This window comes from Corapipo altera, unplaced genomic scaffold (genome assembly GCF_003945725.1).
Source record: "Corapipo altera isolate COAL_440 unplaced genomic scaffold, ASM394572v1 60, whole genome shotgun sequence".
NCBI lineage: Eukaryota > Metazoa > Chordata > Aves > Passeriformes > Pipridae > Corapipo > Corapipo altera.
In genome coordinates this window covers 6,173,818-6,194,968 of record NW_020884912.1, presented here as the reverse complement: position 1 = coordinate 6,194,968, position 21,151 = coordinate 6,173,818, and the positions used below count along the sequence as shown (strand labels likewise).

The following is a 21,151-nucleotide window of genomic DNA, read 5'->3' as shown; positions in this document are numbered from 1 at the left end:
AGCTATCATTTCCTATTATACAGTACACCACCACAGAAAAAAAAAATAATGCTGTGATTACAGTGGGTGAAGAAATTTGAGTTTGAATAACTGAAAGAAACAGTTCCTGAAACAATGAGCTCTACTGGAAAAGGTGAATCTGTTTGCAAAAGATCCAAGAAAAGGGAAGCAGAGAATACTGTTCTTATTAATTTGATTAGGTGCAATATTAGAGCATAGTTTATATTCACCACAACGGCCTTCACACAAACAGTACATGGTAGTAAATATATCCTAGTTTGTTTTGGTTTTTAACTTATATAATTTTTTGTTTTGTTTAAGTATTGGCAATAAATTTATACTAAAGCAAATGTCTTGTCCTCCTTTTAATACATGTCTGCATATATAGGTAGCAGCATGGGAATTTGTAAGACATATTATTAGAAATTTCTTCCACATTCTCCTTATGAAAAATCCCCCCCAAAGAAACCAAATTCTATCAATTTCTTTCTGTGTTGATGAATTCAGACTCCACCATTTGAGATGAAGTTAAAAGATGGCATTTGAATGACAAATCAAAACCAGTAAAAAACTGAATATTTTCAAGGACTTGGTTCACTGACCATAAGTGGTAAACACAGGCTGAATATTGTACAGAACAGCAGAAATCTCCAGACCTGTTGGCTAAACAGCCTCAATTATCACTGCTTTTTTAAGACTGACAAATGCCAAGGTATGAAGTTCTCCTTGATATCAACAGAATTCATTAGCTTTAAGGACCGAGTGAACAGCAGCATCTTATTCTGCGACATGATTTTTTTCATATCATAAATATCTTGTGCAGCAATAGTTAGCTCATGGAAGAAAGAGTACATTCCTTTATAAATCAGTACCACCTAACATCAGCTGCCATGTCTCAGAATATGAACAGAACATTCATTACATTTGACAAAATCATTATAATGAAGTTATTTTAACCATTTTAATGACACTATTGGCAACAGTCAAAGCATTTATTACCAATGGTAGTAGTAATACCTTCCTTTATAAAGGCTTGGTTGTTTCTATAGCAACATGAATTATAAGGTCCAATCAAGCTAGATACAATAAAATATGCTCTTTTTCTCCATAACACAAGTTGTCATTCAGTCAAAAGGAAATTACATATGTTAAAAATTCATAAACTCTACAAATGTCTGAACTCCATTTGCTGATAAGGTGTTAATTATCTTAGTAATTAGATTTATTCCTGGATGGAATTATTACACACAAAGAAAAGCTTGGGTATGAAAAGAGAATAAGAACCACAGTGTATTCAGCAATAGCAATTAATTACAGTTCAATCCAGTATAACTGCCTAAAATATGACATTGCACAGTGCATTTTTATATCATTGTTGATTATGCTGTTTTCAAAGAAGTTTAAAAAGGGGAGAAAAGCATAAGATTTCACTCAGAATAAAATCCAAAATGCCAAAAATCAAGCTCTTAGTCTTTTTCAAAGCATTGATGAACAAAAATATGTACAATTAGTTCCACATGAGAAACATAATTTGTTAATGAAAAAAAAAGAGCGGAAAAAAGATATAACACAGAAAAATATAAACCACACACACTTGAAAATTGAAGTGACCTTTGCTCTGACAGCCTGAAAGAAAGCAGTACAAAATTCTTTATTACATAGATTCAGATGATGTTTAAAAAAATTGCCTCCTCTATGAAATATGATGGAAAATTACACTAGAATAGGTTCTTGTGCATCAGCCAATATTAAATTTTCTTTACAAGAAATGTAGTTTATCTATTTTGAAGTAAGAAAAGAAAAAAACTGCTGAACATCATCAGTAAGCATTTTGTAACATTACATAAATGCATTTACAGTCAGTCTAAAAATTCAATTGTAACATGCTTTCTAGGATGCAGCACAGAAGCTCTGAAACACGTTGTTCAGTGAACCAGGAATGCACAGTGGCTCTTATGAAAGTGAAAGCAATTAAAAAAAAAACCAGGAAGCTGCTTCAAACATACAGAACTTAGGATGCTCCTTATTAGCATAGCTAATGGACGTGGTGAGTCTGTTTCAGTGCTTCTGAGTATAAAATGACTAAAGCTTTGCCAGCCATTTTAAACCTATGTAATGCTGACAAAAGTGAGAAAGATTGCAGGCAATCATTTTATCTGGCAATCATAAATCTTGCAAGATTTTTTCTCTGAAGACATACAGCTGTCTCTATTTCAAGTTGACTCTCAGTTGGAAAATTTTACAATAAAATCGTGGACTTCCAGAAAAAAAAGATGAATTTGACGAATAACCAATGCCATGTATGAGATAATACAGCCCTAATACTTAGGATTCCTGAATATTCTCTCTTTTATGTCCCTCTGCATACATAAATCCCTTCCATCTACTCAAGCAGATTTATGCTCTGTCATCTCGAAGTAGCTATTATCTTGGGGAATTCTGACCATCCAAGAAGAAGCAACTACTTAATCTTATGGTGAAGACGTGTCCATTTTAGTGTGATGCTATAAGGACCAGCATACCCATGAACAAGTGCTGATAGCACAGATATCCAAAACCTCACAGAAAGAAGGAATAAATGTTTGGAAGAATACAACGTTTGAAGAAAAGCAACATCTTACCCTCTACCTAAGGAAGAACCAAGTCAGCCACTTGGGGCACTCTACTTTCCAAAGGAATGACTGATGCCTGGAAGGCACGTTGTGGTTAAGTAAAGCATGTGCTGTGGGTAACTGCGGCCCTGAGAATTGCCTCCTCACAGCTCACAGGTATCTGAGCTCGAAACAAGTGCAGAAAAATAAATCAGTCTGAGGTGAGCTCTGTGCTAGTACAGGTAGTTCCTGGAGGTCTGTTTGCTCAGGTATCTCTATGGTGTTATCAATAACCAGAACGCAGTGCAGGCATACCCTTAACAGTGCAGTTACCTGCTCTTTTCTGCCCAGGGGAGAAAACAGACACTGAAAAAGCAGTGCCAGGGAAGTATAGGAGATATTACAGCAACAGTCACCACGGACTGATTCACCAATAAGGGGAGTTAAAGAACTCTTGATGGAAGATAAGTTGGGAGTGAAACGCAAAATTCCTAGTTATTTCATTTAAGAAAGAGATAAAAGTGTTGAGCTGCCAAAAAAAAAGCAGGAAGTCCCCTCTTCCCCCCCCCCCCCCCGTTTTCACAGAGTAAGACTTCTAAGAAAGCAGTAGCAAAATTGTGAAACTTTGTGGGATTCACTTGTTACTTGGATTATTTCATGTGGTTCTAGTTACACAAAACGTTTCCTTTAGCAATAACCATTACAAACCAAATCCATACTCAGAGAAGAAATTATGTAAAGAAGTTAAAATTATCACCTTCAGCTACTCCCATGACCACTTGAAATTCTTTTGCATGATCACATATTCTTCTCACTTCCATTTCAGCTATTAACATTTAAATCCAGAAATTACTTAAAGCCACCAATTTGCTCCTAAGCAAGATCACCCACCTCCACCCCTCAAAGCATAACAAAATACTGGATTAGAATAAATAATTATATGAATAAATTTAAAACACTATATGGTCTTACAGAAGGGTATGAGAACTGCCTGGGTAATCTATAGTAATTAAGGTCAAACCAAAAAATGTGATGATCTAGCAACTTCTTGGTTCGTAAGTTAGAAATTTGCATTGAAAAAATGTTAGGGAAAAAGAGTGTAATTCCCACGAAAATAAAACCAGTCCTCTCTGATATGCTATTTCAGCATCACAAATTATTTTACATTTTAGAACATTTCTGCAGTATATCCCCATTTAGAGAACATGGAAATGAAATGAGGTTAATGGATGAAATAATTTGAAGGTATGTGAGTTAGTCTTTCAAGTATATTTACAGAACCTAACAGGCACTGTGCCATTTTGTGTTGGAGCTGAAGGAGATGTTTGCATCTTCCCCATGACCACACACAGTCCTCCAAAAGCCCTTTTCCCCCCTCTTTCTCTTTTCTCTACAAGGCCTAGTCTTGTGGGATTTCTGACTTCAACTTGAATTGCTCACTGCAGAGTCACACGAGCTGGAGCTCGCACAAGAGAAACAGACTGCTCAGCTGGAAGCACTGCCTCTTTCAAAGGCTAGTAACAACATGAAACTTCACCCTGCTCCTCTCTTGACTATATGGAGATTAACCTGAGAAATAAGCCATGGAAAAATCCCCACACTTTTAGAAAGGAATTCAGTCTGCTTCTGTTCTGAAATCCTCCTGCACTTCTCTCTTTTTTTTCCACGAACTATAAATGCAGCACAGGTCAATATACTCCTAATTTAAGTCTCTGGAGTTACAGGACTAAACCTGAAAATAAGTTCTGAAGCAGGGGGTTTTCCATCCTTTTCAGTTTACGATTTACCCTAAGTTACACAATGGATGAACAGGCTTCTAATAAATGGATATCCACTGACTATGTTTTTCTTAGTAATCTTTTCCATATGTGTTTAAAAGTAGTCCAGGATGTACAAAGTTCAAAACCTCTGTGTCAGAAAAAAAGAGTTCTTTTGAATCCTCATATCAATTGCTCAACTGATTTACACATGGAGTGAAAGTGGAAAGTATGTTGGTTCAATGACAATAGACATGTCATAAACATTTCTGTGTGAAGCCTTTTAGATGCTAACAGACTGAGTCTTATGGCTAGATATAAATTATCATTTGGTAAGACAGCTTATTCAAATGCAGCTATATACGTCATGAACATCAATATTTAAGAAAACATGTAAGAAAAAAAGTAGTACTTGTAAGAAAACAAGCAGTTCACCACAGAGCCTATGCACTTATTTTTTTATATGAAATTCCATTTAATTGCTGCCATTTCCTTTTCTGGTATTCAGTTGCTTTAGACACACATAACGATGTCATCAAATTTTCAGGACAATTATCCCACAAGAGTGGGAGATTTTAAAATTGAATGTATGGCGAGTAGGGAAGATCCAATCATAACTTCTGAAGAAAGATATTTGAAATACTACTATAAAATTTAGCAATGAAAGTATAAATGGAAAGATAGGACAGCCATTTCACAGACTGCAACACAATTTAAAAGAACAGACAAATGGCAAAATACTGGCGTGAACCTGGCCAGGGAGTCGGACCACAATAAAGTAAATATAAATTATGCAAAAGTAGTATCTGTTTCCACTCTTTTATAATCAGTATTAATATCTTTGACTTCAAGTTCTGTTTAACTCTAAGGGTCCTTATGTTTGCTTCTATCAAATTGTTCCTCAGATCAAGGCAACTGAAAAGATGAATTTACTGCATTTTGATTGACTTTCTATTGGAAGTGTAATAAAGGGTATTGAAAAAAACCTAAATGTATATTACATCCAATAATGTCAGATCCTGAGAGCAATGGGCAAAAGCCAAAGCTTCACTCTCTAAAAAAGATTATTTAACAAACGACAAGGCTTAAACTTTTTTTAAATTGTGTTGCATATTAGTTTGTCAGATCTTCTGTTTTAAATAGTTTTACCAAATTTAGACTTGTTTACAATGTGTGTATTTCTATTAAATACAATAGCATGAGATTCCACCCTGGCAGGACACCTGCTAACATATTTTATTCAAGTACATGTTCCCGCTGCAAAGCCAATTACATTATTTCAAATCTTTTAAAATGTTCTCTATTACTGCCTAACACAACACCAGGTTGTCTCACAAATCAAATCTCCTTCACATCACAGTTTGCCTGCATTAAAGCAAAGATGATAACTTTATGTTGTTATCGTATGTAAAAGTCTGTAATGGTTTCATTTATAAGTCAACTTGCTTACTTTCACTCAAATATTGAAATGCTGAATACTAGCAAACGTTTAAGTAAGTCATATTTTGTTTATGTGTGTAAATGCATAATTTTTAATACTTTTTTTAAAACTTATTTTCACAGCTTGGATCATATCTCTCTGAAATGAATGCCCAAGACACAACAAACCAGAAAAAGAAATTGTAATGCAATATTGTTTATATGCTTGCTTTGATTAAAAAATAACAAAACAGACAAATGAAATCCAGACATGACCACAGAGAAATGCTCAGAGCACTTTTTCAGACTATCCTTGCAGATTTCCCTGACAAAAGGTATATGCACATGGGAGATGTGTATATCCATTAAATCGTACCATTTAATTTGGAGGTGATTCATAGTGAAACACTTCAGATTTCAAGGTGTGCTGATTTTGACTGGGGTAGAGTTAATTTTCTTCATAGTGGCTGGTATGGGGCTGTGTTTTGGATTTGTGCTGAACACAGGGTTGATAATATAGGGATGTTTTTGTTATTGCTGAGCAGGGTTTATATACAGCCAAGGCCTTTTCTGCTTTCCATATTGCCACTCTGTTGAGGGCAGTGGGGTGGGGCTGCATGGGAAACTGGGAGGCGACACAGCCGGGACAGGTGACCCGAACTGATTAAAGGGATATTCCATACCATATGAGATCATGTTCAGTATATAAAGTTAGGGGAAGAAGGAAGAGGGGGACATTTGGAGCGGTGATGTTTGTCTTCCCAAGTAACCATTACATGTGATAGGACTCTGCTCTCCTGGCTGAACAGGTTGAACACCTGTCTGCCCATGGGAAGCAGCGAACTAATTCCTTGTTTTGCTTTGCTTGTGTGCATGGCTTTTGCTTTCCCTATTACACTGTCTTTATCTCAACCCACAAGTTCTGTAGCTTTTATCCTTCCAATTCTCTGCCCGATCCCAGTATTGGGAGAGTGAGTGACTGTGTGGTGCTTGGTTGCTGGCTGAGGTTAAAGCATGACACAAGGGTGGCAGAAACTATGTATTAAGTCTAAACTGGACAGCTAGACTCACTGGGTGTATTCTGCTTTTTGCATTCCACATCTTACAAAGCACTCATGGCTGCTCACAGTGGCAGATCCCACAGGGAACACGTTACATTTGAGCTTTGTGACCTGCAGTAACGTGCAACGGATTTGCAAGTGCAGCTTAACAGGTTGGTTTTGAATTTGGAGTCATTTGGAGTCAATTTGGAGTGGTTTTGATGTAAGTCACCTCAAAAAGACTGTAGAATAGTATCTGTGATCAAGACATACAATCTAACAGCTCTTACAGTTTAATTGAGGGTGAGAATAGGCATTTTTTATGACTGTTCTCTTCCAAACCCACCTCCTGCCCCCAGAAGAGCTCTTTCAAAAATTGGGCTGACTGACACCTGGAGGCAGCTAGGAGACCTGATTTCCAGAACTCAGCTTGAGAAGGTATAGGTATGGAGGACACTGTGCGAGTAGGGACTGGGTTGTCCTTGTTACGGGGGAATAGTGACCTAGATAAAAAGTATATTTCATAATTACCATGGCTCACTGCCTGAGGATAAAAGAGTACACACAGTTTTACTCTCTTCAAACAATTATAGTGAAGGTGGCTAGAGTTTCTACTAGATGCAGCCCAAATGTTTTAGAAGAAACTTTGTAATACTTCCCATTATCGATTTTCTTAAAAAAACCCAAACAGTTAAGGTTTGGACTAACTTTATTCAAATACAAGGTATTCTACTCTCCCCATAAACATGAAACATTTTAAAGAACTTCATTACGGATTTATAACTTCAGATCATTATTGTTTTATGATTAAAAAATGAGTGACTTAAGACAAAAAGCTCAACATCTTTAAACTTCATTTCCATTCAATCTCTAATAAATACCATCTGCTGTGTACTTTAGGGATATAATACCCGTCAAAAACTCAGCCGTATTATGAGAACCGGCACCAAGTTGATCTGAAATGCATATTTGAACAGATGTGTTTAAATTACATCTCTCTGTCTATCCACACACATAAATTCAGAATAAGCGTGTGTTGATTTAAAATGCATAAAAAAGGGATTTGGAGATGCATCAAAAGTGAACAGCATCTCAATGGATCAAGGCTCACATTACTAAAGGTCATCCCTAAAAATAAAGTTTGAATTTATTACGGGTTGCACCAGGGAACTGTTCTTGGGAACTGACTTAATGTTTGCTGCACTGAAGCAGCCATTGAAATTACACTAATTTTCTATGACCCTTCATTGTTTAACATTAGAGCTGTCAGGCATGGTCAGAAATAATAGGATCTCAGCCATAAGTAGCTGAGAATATGATATACTTTTCCTCAGTCTGACACAATGCTTATCACCAATACTAAACATCTTGGGCTCTGAGGACCCATCCACGTCTGTTCCAGTGACAGTCATTTAGCTCTTCACTCTGACACAGAAATCAGGCACATAAAACAAAATTATTAACATGCCTATTTGGCATGATGAAACCAAATGAAAAAACTGCAAGCAGCACTCCCTTAACAAATGTTAATTAAAAAAAAAAACCAAACACTTTCCAAACTTGTCTTTTTGTCCCTCTATAATCTACAGTCCTGCAATGTTTCAGGGACTTTGAAGATAAGACAGACCAGTCCAAAAGTCCACCTGAGCCAGTAGTCTACTGATAGCTATGGGCAGCAGAAGCAGTCCAGGTTTAAGAAGCAGAGGTCTTCAGAATACCTACTTCCTTCCAACAACTGGATTTTGTCAGAGAGATGTTTTTGTAAGAAGTAGCCTCTGACAGACTTCTCCATTAACTCATCAGTCTCCCCTTGAATCTAAACCCCTCCATATCATAACTAAAAGAAAAAAAAAAAATCTCTCCTGAGCCTGCCATCTGGTAATTCCATTTGATGTCTCCTGATTGTTATGCTGGCTGAGATCAGTAACAACTCTGTTCACCTTCTTGGTACTCCTCATGATTTTACTGACCTCTGTTCTAGTCCCTCTCAATCAGCGCTTTTCCAGACTGAAGAGTTCTAAATTTTCTTTGTATAACAGATCTGCCATATCTCTGATAATCTCTGTTAGTCTTCACAGTAACATTGCCCATTGTAACATATCCTTTCTGAGAGAGGTGTTGACAGCATCTGTTGGTTCTACTTCAGACAGAAGCCTGTATTGTGCCTGTTGACAATACAGGCACAAGACAAAAATCTCTTAAAGTACTTCTAGAATTTAGATAAATTACTTGCTTTTAAAAAATTTCTTTGAATTTTGGGTTAATTTGTTTTCTAGTAAGCAGGTAGCAAAAAGTATTGTACCTTATACAAGGTAAAGGACGAGAGAGAAATACCAGTGATGGTTGTTTATTTGTATGAAAATGCAAGTGCAGCACTGGTAAACATTCTACACCTAGAGAAATGTTTACATCTCAAAATCATTAAAATACACTCACGTTGCAACAGCCACGTTCTGAAATTTACTTTAAGAGCAAAGTCTGCAACAGGGGCTACAAACTGGTAAAAATCTCCATCCAATACAATCAGTGTTAAAATTGACAAAAAGAGGACTCATACTACTGCTTTCCTTTGCTATGGGAAAACAGAAATTGCCAAATAAAAGATGGAGAAAATAAAGTCTCTCAACAGAGACAGAAACACTACGATGCGTCCCAATGTACCTTCTTCATATGAGAAACCCAAGATTATCAGCGTATCTACACCTTCTTCAAATCAGTATCAGCCTTCACTTCTTTCTGAGCTATTACTGCACAGAAATTCAGAAAAAACCCTGTCATTAAAGAGACTGAGCAATGAATATGTCTTCTCAAAAATAAAGCTGAGCAGAGATGTCATCTCAAAAAGTCAAAGACTGTGCAGCTGACCTCAGCTAGACATTCAATAGTTGAGGAGCAATAGCCCTTTCTTAGTATATTATTTCCCCCTAAGGTATGAATCTGATGGAAGTGAATAACTTGTTGCAGAAACACACTGGCAAGGTGAAGCTTTAGAACATCAATAAGCTAGAACTGAAACTGAAAAGAAGGCCAAGCACGTTTCAAAGACAGGCCAAAGTCAGCAACAGGGCAGTAAAGGGGAACAGAAGAAGTTGTCAAAGAGTAGTAGTATGACAAGTTGCAAGACTTTAACAGAGAATGTAAGATTTCTGTCTGAAGTAGAACCAAGAACTGATCAAGAAAAAAAAATTAAGAACTAAAATTGCCACTGGGCCAGATGTTTTATTCCAAGGTTTTGTTTCAAGATCATTTATATTAATAGCTTCTGCAGCACAAAGAGAGAGGAGAATGGCTGCTGCAAGATAGACATTAAATCAAAGCAGATTGTGAGGAAAATATGCTCAGCTCGAAAGAGTTACCCCCAAACAGCTGATAGATTTAAAAAAGACAAAATTCTTTCACATCAAAAGCTATACAGACAATTTGAATGGACTTTTTTTTGGTCTTATTCCTTTGTGAGAAATCATCACATGAAAAGTTTTCTAGTTGCAAACATTCACAGGACTGATACTGTGAAGGAAACACCAGTTAACAACATATGCATGATGTGCACTAAATTTAACATAATCTCCACTCCATTTTCAAACTACCTAAAGAAATACAACTTGTACCCCACTAGTTGATCATCCAAAACACAGCACCTTATATGCTACATCCTTATGAGAAAGTACTTAAATAGATGTTGTTATAATTAAATTCCAGAGTCACAGCTTTAAGAGAGAGCCACAGGCAGGTTGTTTGGGGCAAGGTTTTAGCAGCCATAAGCAGTTTTCCTGAATGTTAGCCAAAGGTATTTAAATCACAGTTCATGTACTCTAAACAGTGCTGCAGTTCTACACCAGTCAGTTTTTGCTGTACATCTCTATACAATTCCTAAATGTGAATTTTTCAGAGCCTTATACACCTCATGAAATGTAAATGGTCCAGTTTTCAGGGATGCTTTCCACTTACAAATGTAGGACATTACTATTTCTGAAACAACAGGCTTTGAATATCTGAATATGGAAGAAAAGACTAGTAGTTACACAAAGTTAATCTGATATTAAGAGGATGGATCTTGAAATTAAGAACAGAATGAAAAATAACAAAACAGAACAGCATTTTGGATAGCAAAGCTATGATAGCTATAATTATACATCATAATTCAGAAATGTTCACAACTGCAGACTTAATACTTGTAAACCCAGATAGTTTTCAGGACTAACAGCTACACAGAGGATGTAGGGGGCTGGAAAATGTTGAAATTTATGGCTTTGTAAAGGGAAGATCTGGTAGGTCAAAACCTTTTACTATCACTGCTCTACAACATTTTTTTCCTTAAAGAGCAATATTTGTACATGACCACATGGAAAAAGGCTGCATAGGGAACTACTACTTCTGTGAGTAACAAAAAAATCAAATTTGAATAATAAAAATAAATTTGTCAGTCCTAAGACTAAGTGTAGTATTTGGCTCAAAACTCTATTCATACACCCTCCCTACTCCATAAAGATTCAAAGCTGCTATTGTGTAACTCTGAAGTTTTTCGGTTTTACTCCATGCTACACTGACAAATGTGACTATATGGTCTTAAAACTTCAGACCAATGTGTGACACAAGGACTGTGATGTGCCTATACAGCTTCAGAATTAAAGTTTCAGAGGTAACATTTCAGACTTACAATCAATAATATTTCCTTATTAAGCCAAAACCCATGAGCTTAACTTCAAAGAAATCCAGTGTGCTTTACTAATGGAAGTGTGATAAGATAAAGTTAATTATATTTCTATATAATCATATTTCAATCAACATAATGCAATACAACTTAGATCACTGAGAAATGGAGAATTTACCTTGCAAGAATTAGTTTAAAGAAATTATGAAGTGTTCCAAAGGACATGTGTATTAAGAATTATTCACTTGTTCCCATAAAATATTAATTGGAACAATATACAGAAAGAGTTGGGCATGACTGCTAAGTTAATGGGCATCACCAAAGTGATAGCATACTACAAATACTGTCTGTACATCATGGTCTCATTTCATTCATTATATATTCTGATAGCAATCTGAATTTAAAGAAAGCACAGCAGAAACAATATCAATCTTTATGAGAAAGCACAGTACACTTGGCTAACTGGAAGGTGGTAGAATGACTGTGAGAAGTATCTGTTTTGATCTTAGGTTCACCCAAGCAGCGAGTTCAGAGTATAAGAGATCCCACAGGATCAATGCATAACAATAAAACACTAATTTATGTATCAGCTAGTAAAACATAATTTAGAGAAAAATACTGTGGTTTCTCTTCCAAGTGGAGGAATGCGCTTAGTTTTCTATGCAGTTGAGGACATTGGGCAGAAAGAACAAAATCACCAGGAAAACAGCTCTAAAATCTCCTAGTTCACCTCTCAGAAAGATGGACTCAACTAGCCAGGTTCTCACATACGTTATGCTCTTAACCCTTTGGAAGCAGCTTCCTTTGTCTAGAATTGCCAGTAACTTAAGAACATTTCTTCGTAAAAGACAAAATCCATTTAGTATATTGGGCTAAATAGAAGTAAATGCATTCCTTGAAAAGTTTTGAAGAAGAATGTTCAGATTTATACATGCACACCATTCTACACATACAGGACATTACAAGCAAAATCAAGAAAAGATGATATTTTAAACACAGACTAGTTTGTCAATGACAAAGTTAAAACCATACAAAATCAATAGACACTGTTGCCTCAGGTATGCTCTTACCCATTTCTCTCTGTTCAGTTCAATGAACTACTTCACTTTCTGTGTGTCACTGGTTGCAGATGCCTTAAAAATTACAGTTAGCATAGCTTACCATGTTGTTATCAGGACAACAGTATATTTTGTCACGGTCGAAAACTTCAAATAAAATAAAGGTCGGTTAAACGTATGTAAGCTCAGGTGCCTTTTTTGAAAGGACTCTGACCTTCACAGGTTGCACACAGTCACAACTCCTAAAGTCATTCAAGCAGTAACTTTGCTGCCTAAAGGTAGGCTCACTACGTGGGAAATTAAAAAAAATAAATTCAGACAAATTTAAGAAGAATGATGCTCATCAATATGAGAACAGGTATCAGCAAATAATAACAACAGCAAAACTATTCAAGAAGTTGAAATAAATTTTACAAGTTTGGAAAAGATAAGATAAATGAAACCACCCCAACTATTTAAATGGAAGCCTGAAAGGTGGTCACCTGAAACATTTTGAGCTTCTGTGTGTCAGATGTACTCCATTAAGGTGGAGAGGGGGCACAGTAAAAATGTGCTACCACATTTTAAAGTAAAATAGCTAGAAAATGAAACTTTCAAAGTTCAAAAACTCATACTGCGGAGAAATAATTAAGGAAATTTGATGTTGTGAGCAGTTACCTCATTTGACCTATCAGTGACTGAAAGTTAAAAGAGAAGTACTAGCACAAAATCATTAATATGCTGTTTCACTGAAGAACCATCAAAGACAAAATTAAAAATATGTTTGATGAAGAATTCAAAGATATGACAGCACTCCAATTATGGTAACCATTCTTTGGCATCACTGAACCATTAACATTGGAACAGGTAATGTATGAAAATTGTATTTAGGGAATAAGCTTTCAGGTAAATTTAATAGCAGTGTAAGATGAATAAAGATGTAGCTGAGAAGAATTACTTCTTTCTCATATATGAATACATACAATTAGATAAGAAATCGGTACCAATTGGGTTTAGCAACTTGATTCAAAGCACAGGAGTAATATCTAATGATTAAGGGAAACAGATTTTCTTGTATCTAGACAGGGTAAGACAGAAAGATCTGGCACATGAAGTCTCAGAACCCAAAGAGAGTCTCTGAGGCTCCCACAATTAGAAAATTAGGCAGGATGATTACCATGGAAAAGGAAATAAGAATCAGCATGAAGCAAAGCAACTGCTTAAGAACTAGCATCAGTCATATAGAGGAAAATGGTGAACTTCAGAAAAACCCCAAAGAGGTGATAAAAGCCAAGAAAGCAATATTTACATGAGAGGAACAAAACTGAAAACCTTTAAAAACATCATTATAAAAGGACATCAGCAGTGTCCTCAGACAAGAATACTAAATCTTAATATTAAATACTTCCGATAAACAAAAAACCTCCACTTTTGTTACTAAAGAGACAATTACAGAAATAAAGAGAGAGTATCTTGATAGCGAGACTGACAGAGATGAAACAAGTACTATTTTTCAGGTTCCCAGTATTCTAATCAGAGAATCATATTACAATTTGCAGGGGAAATAACCTCTCCAAAACAGATGCTAACAAACTTCTTACTTACTACTACTGGAGCAGGCTTCAGCTGCAGAATTAAATCAAATCAATACTGAGAGACCCAAAAAATGTTTCAAATTAATGGAAAGAGGTGGTTACAAATACTCAATTTTGCATGATGAACACAAGTTTGAATTTAATAGTTACCATGAACTCTCCCTGTTAAAGTCTACTTAAACATAATGAATAATTACATGAGATGTGCACACTATGATACAGAGGGAGTAGAATACAAAAATGGAATCTAATCAATTCAGTGGACACAGCAGTGTTTGCATTCAGACCATATCACTGAAATCAATTTTATCAAATCACATAATGTTCCCCGATAGCCTTTGGGCATCCGTTAAAGAACCTGAAAAGCCTGCCAAATGCCCACCAGGCACAACACTACCCTTTTGGTTCTGCAATAACAACATGAGACATGAAGAATTCTTAGGCAGAAAGATGGATTCACAACATTGGTATAAACACTGTAAATTCCCTGAATTTCCCTGAAAGCTGAAATCAAGTGTCTGGGTATAACTTGGTGGGCCTAACACAGACACTGGCTTTTCTACTTTGAGAAAAACAGAAGATGCAGTATAAAAGGAGGTTTGAAGGAACTGGCAAATTGGGATCACCGCAGATGGAACAAGCTGTATCTCAGACACTTTAAGCTCACTTAGTATGGACAGAATATTGAGCAACTAATACAAAACTGCATTCCGAAAATACTTATTTCATGTGGGTGGGAGGTTCAGATATATTTGAGTAGGTGAAAAAAACCTGAATAAATTTAGAAACTATTTATTGATTTAACCTTTGAGTCCATTAATGAAAACTATTTCATCCTCTGTGATCTACTGTAAGTCTTTAAAATTCAAAACACCTCCCCCTTCCCTCAGTTTCAGTGCCAGTACTGAAATTCCAGGAATTTCAGTAGATTTGGTTTACAGTTGGGTAGAAGATAAAGTAGTTAGGCCTCTCATTAACAATTTTTATAGAATTTTACCTTAGCAGAAAAGAACAACATTTGAAAATATTTACTTTATTTTACAGTTCTCACTTTCTAGGACACTTGTGTTCTCTTTTAGACGATACCTCAATTTTCAGCATAAAAATAGCTTTAAATGTTAGTATTTCTCCCTTTAGGGAAAAACTGAATACTGAAAACATTAAAAAAATTAAAATCTCTTTGGCATTTGGATTGCTGTTAACAAAAATTAACAAATTAACAAAAATTAACAATTAACAAAGCAGAAATGTTCTAGGGAGAAGGTAAAGAGCAGTTATCCACCTATATACCACTTCAGAGAAGACGAGTATTCTACACGTAATCCCACAGTGGTATATGCAAGCACTGTGAACTATGATGTGTTCTATGCCAGCAGTATCCAAAGAAACATCCTTCAGGCCCATATGTTTCAGCCAGTAGTTCATGAAGGGAACTTTGCTCAGCTCCCTTCAAAGACAGAATACACAGATTAGACTGAACGCTAAGAAACACAGCTAAATGGAGGGGTTAAACGTGTACATAGCATATCTCAAGGTAAAATCTGTTATGGAAAAGTAAATAATCTCTCTTCTTCAGATGGACTCTGGCAGTGACTGTAAATAATCCAAGAGTATGGAAAATATGAAGAAAGGTACATTGTATCTCTAAAGACTAATGGAGACCTATCCCTCCTAGGCAGCCTCCTCAGTAGAGCATCACTTAGCAAAGATGTAAACAGTTTCAAATGTCCACTTTGCATATGAAAATACAAAAGTGTGATGCAGAGTATAGTTGCATAAGATCTAACTGAAGGAGCTGTTAAAGAAACAGCAGGTGAACCCTATTCATGATTTTGTAACATTCCCCTCATGTCCTGTGAGACTCTCAGGAATCTGCTAAGCTGTATGAACTATTCATCAATGGATACAAACAGTTCAGGGATTGCTCCTTGGGGTTGTCCCCTAAAACACAGAAGGCAAATGCAGGTACGGTACAAAATAAGCATCCATAAAAAAGGCAATTCTGAGATTCTACATGGGCTACCTTGCCTTTACGGAAAAAAGGAACAAAAAGAGAATCAACAATTAGAGTGCAAATCTCTTTTTTCCTTCCAGCTAAAGAACATACTACCTTCAGAGACAAGAATGACAGTGAACTCCCAAAAGGTACTCCCAAAAGGCCTAAAATCCATTGAACTTGTGCAAAGGTGGATAGAAAGATGCAAAATTTTAAAATCCTGTGGTCCAGAATCCCAGCTAATAATTCCAGAATAAACTTGTTTTGGTGAAAAAGGTAATTTTGCATTACCTACGCCAGCCTGCAGTGTGCAACAGTGGGATCTCAGTACAGCCATGGGCTATGAGCATTTATCAAACTTGCAAAGACAGCATTTCCCACTGTGAAAACATCTCTTTTGGCCTGCTTTGGGTCTCAGGAACTAGGAAGAAAGTTGTGTATGAAGAACACACACTCCTCTGCCTTGGAGCTGTGCCTCACCAAGCCCTCAAGTCTAGCTTTCTATGGAGACAATGTAGATGCTACTGGAGTAATTGAGAACTTGCACTGTGAGTGACTTCCTTGACAAAACAACACACTAAATTTAGGAAGTAAATACTTCAAAGATGCTATTGCAAGTTTCTGTCTTGGGGCTCAATTATCAGAACAATAAGATATTTAGATGCAACATGTTCTTTCTCTCAGAAAGTAAAGGCAGTTTATTTACTTATGAAGAAAATATACAACAGAAAATTAAAAAAGGCACATACAGGCAAATAGGAAAAGTCAAACCTATACCAGGTCAGAAATTATATTCTTGTTTCAAGGGAATAAAAAGGTAGAATGTCAGAGGAAAAACCTCAGGATAGAAGTTTAAAATGAAAGGATAAACTATTACAAAGAATTCATTAGGAGTATCAGAAGAGGATTTAAATTGAATGTGAAACAAGTTTTTGTGACAGGGTTAACAAGTGAAAGCAGGATGCTCAAACTTAACCAGATGTCTAATGAAAGAAAAATTAAATTCTGTGCAAACTTTATGCATGAGATGGGAGCATATACCCTACAGATGCTACATTACAAAAAAAGAATTAAAAGTCCCCAGATCATTGTCATTGTATACACATAATCACAGTTGGAATGCACATTCAGTTCAATCAACAAAACAATTTTTGTTCTTAAGAATTATCTGAACATTTGCCTTACAAAAAAAATATGTTTATTTGCATTATTCATGAAAACACAAAAATATTATCTCATTTAATGTGATAATTACTGTACTTCACTTTAATACTGTCAAGTAAAAGCTGTAGTTTGTGAAAACATACGTTAAAAGACAGCCTTCAGCTTCTGCTATTCTTGTAATGATGAAAGCCCTCAAAATACCCCAAATAATTTTGCATTCTGTAGAAAGTATTACTAAATGATCTAAGGTAACCAACAAAAGCATATTGACTTATTGCCATCAACTCCATAGGATATTTAAGACATAAATCAGAAATGTAAATCTTAACACAATCATGTCTGATTTTTTATGTCAAATTTTAATGTTTTTGAAGATAACTCAGACACTTTCTTTGTACATCACTCTGAAATTCTGTGGCACAGCACTAAATGTTCTGCTCACTAAGTTATGATAAATGGCAACGAGGACTTTTTTTTCTGCAGAAAGGTGTACTGGGTTTGTGTGGCAAGGTTCTGGTAGTGGGGGAGGCTGCAGGGGTGGCTTCTGTGAGAGGATACCAGAAGCTTCCCCCTTGTCTGACGGAGACTATGCCAGCTAGCTCCAAGATGGACCCACCACTGCCAAGGTTGAGCCCATCAGGGACAGTGGTAGCATCTCTGGGATAACAGATTTAAGAAGGTGGAAAAAAACCCTGCACAACAACTTCAGCCAGAGAGAGGAGTGAGAATATGCAAGAGCAACAACTCTGCAGACCCCAAGTGGGTGAGGAAGGAGGAGGAGGAGGTGCTTCAGGTGCCACAGAGATTCCCCTGTGGTGAAGACCATGGTGAGGCAGCTGTGTCCCTTTAGCCCAGGTGGAGCAGAGATACACCTGCAGCCCGTGGGGGACCCCACACTGGAGCAGGCAGATGCCCAAAGGAGGCTGTGACTGTGTGGGAAGCCTGTGCTGGAGCAAGCTCCTGGCAGAACCTGTGGCCCCTGGAAATAGAGGAGCCCATGGTGGAGTAGGTTTTCTGTTAGGACCTGTGATGTGGTGGAGAACCCACGGTGCAGCATTTCATGAAGAACTGGAATCTGTGAGAAGGACTCAGGTTGGAGATGTTCATGGAGAACTGTCTCCTGTAGGAGGGACCTCATGCTGGAGCAGGGGAAGAGTGTGAGGAGTCCTCCTCCGGAGGAGGAAGGAGTGGCAGAGACGTGTGATGAATGGAATGTAACCCCTGTCCCCCATCCCCCTGCACTGTTGCAAGGGAGGAGGTATGCTATAACATAAATATAGAGTGATCTGGAAAGGTAAATGTACAAAAAAACCCAGTTACTAATGGTAAAATTACATTATTCATTACAACTTTTATTTACTGTGTCCACTGGATTTCAAATTAAGCCATGCACATAAACTTCTCTATATGTAACATTTTCCATATATCTGTATTTCTGACTTTTATTGAGAATCCATAGTTCGGGAACTGTTTCAATTTGTATGAATCGTTTTTATACACATAGCTTAAAATTTTTAGTGTCTTATTATAGATATATAGCGACCCTGCTTCAAGTTAAAAAATTGAATCTAATATACAGAAAAGTTGATAGAACACTGGTAGGTACCTAGTAGGTATGACCTGCTACCATTTTTAGAGCAGATGAGCTGAATCAGATATTAAGAGAATGGTGGAAGAATTCTTTTCTGTTTCTAAACCAGCTTGTATTCAGATTTAGAACTGCTGTATTTATTAGGACAGACAAAAATGGAAAATTAAAGTTTAACCTACATTCTGTTTAGATGGTATGTGATGAGAGGGGTTAATACAAACTCACCTATAAGAGATATGAAAGTAGTTCAATTCAGCAAAACACTTCAAAGTAGTAAACATTCAAAAAAATGCAAACAAAATGTCATAATAGTTTTGTTCAGGAATTTAAAAAGTTTTGATGATCATTTCCCATTGTAAGGAGTTAAGGAAATAATCCAAACGACTGGCAGTAACACAGTTTCTCATTTACTTTCATCTTAAATTTGAGCTAAAAATGATCCTCGGGGAAAGTACAATTACTCCCTGCTAATTTCTAATTAACATTAACTGTCCAGGGATTGCAGGCTTCCCTGGATGGGAGAATATCAGGTTAAAATTAACTTCTGCTTTGTAAGACACAAACCTTGACTCTCAACACGTACGTAACATGAAGGTCCTAACATAAAACCTAAGGGAACACGATATCCTCACGCATGGGTACACAATAAAATGCTTCAAGAAAGCAGATAAAGAAATAAAATTAAACCCCAAATATTTTAAACTTGGTTTTCTTCTTCTATGGTATGTGTGAATAACATTGATTAGGAAGTGGAACGACTCACAAAGGTATCTGCCTTCAATTACACAGGGTTGTCAATGCTGAAACAGTGCTCTGCAAATTTGCGCTAGAAACTATCTCCTCTTGTTTCAAAGATACAGAAAACAATTCTATGGAATATCAATTTGAGTGATTTAAATATAGTTTAAACATTTCAACCCAGCTTTTAAAGTTTTGTTACAACAGTTTCTGCATTGAGGATCAGATTTTCAAAATGTTCCCCTTCTTCTAGTCTTAGATGAACGTGAGGCACAGTTAATATTACTGCTGCGTTTAAATTCATAATTTGCAATCACACTCAAATGTTTACATGTTTAACTAAAATTAAGTGAATCCATAGCAGTGCATGCACCCAAGTATAATGTTGATAAAAGTCACAAAATCATGCTCAAAATTTTAGTCTACAAGGTTTCATTTACAAATTATTCTAAACATATTTCTGCTCATAGCAATATTGGTTAAACAAAACTTCTTTCTCACAATATTTAAATTACAATGCACTGCATTCCACAGTGTTCATTTCATACACCAATACACACAGAATTAAGGTATATTATTGTACCTACTAAATGGAGCCATAAATACACCCCACAACCACCACCCAACAACAACAACAACAAAAAACAGCACCAAAAACAATAACCCTTGCCCTTTCCATTTTGGTGTATTTAAATTCCAATTTTCTTTTGCCTGTGTCCTCTCAGCTATTCTCATGCCTATTCTAATTATCACATAAGATCATAACAAACTTTGGTGACAATAAGGTTTAGACTCCAATTCATATGCAGGTCCCAGTAGGTGATAAAATGCTGTGGCAGAACTCCCTAAGCCATCATTCTTCGTTGACTGTAAATACATTATACTACATGGTGGTTACAGCCTATTACTACAAGAACTAGTAGGTAAGGAAATGTGAAGGAAGCAAAGATTAAAAGGAGATTTAACAGAAACTCTATTTGCTTGCTCTCTTTTTGGAGAAAACAAACATTTTAAAGTGTCGTGTCATTAAAAAGGAGGAATCTGTACTGCTATGTTTTTTCCCAGCTGTTAGGAATTTACCATCAGTGTCAACAGTCACACAAGTACAAACCAGAACTAAGACAACTAAGCAAAGGACAGGGTTTATTTCCCTTCATTCCAAAGTATGGGGGTACACAGTAAGTGACAGAGTGAAATGAAAGAGAAGTCTCATTCTTCAAGTGTTCAGGTTTATAACCTGGGTTTCTTGGTAGATGGTCTAACGCAGGTGGGAGAGGCCCAAGAATATGCTACATGGAAAAATAGTTCGTTGGTCACAGTTCACAGTCCAGCTGGCTTCCTTAGCAATTTTTAGGATTGAGTGTGTGAGTCAGGTACTCCCAAAAACTTAAACCAACAGTGCGGGAGCAGAGAAATCATGCCAGACTATTGTTCAAACCTGAACCTACAATCCGTCGGTCTCCCTCTCTGACCCTGCAGAGTCTTGGATACAGCCAGACCGTAGATCTCCTCTCACCAAGCACTAGGGTTAAAAAAAAACTGTGGCCAGTTACTGTGGGACACAGACACACA

General features: G+C 36.6%; 1 protein-coding gene and 1 long non-coding RNA gene across 2 annotated transcripts in view; both read right to left on the bottom strand.

Moving 5' to 3' along the window:
* CDKAL1 (CDK5 regulatory subunit associated protein 1 like 1) overlaps positions 1–21,151 on the bottom strand; it is a 406,927-nt gene that overhangs the window by 112,065 nt on the left and 273,711 nt on the right. The gene's annotated exons all lie outside the window — the stretch shown is intronic.
* On the bottom strand, positions 6,587–20,914 carry LOC113952262. The gene is made up of 3 exons (XR_003529480.1): positions 20,904–20,914; positions 14,965–14,970; positions 6,587–6,714 (listed from the first exon to the last, which is right to left on the bottom strand). It is a non-coding gene; the product is annotated as an uncharacterized LOC113952262 (long non-coding RNA).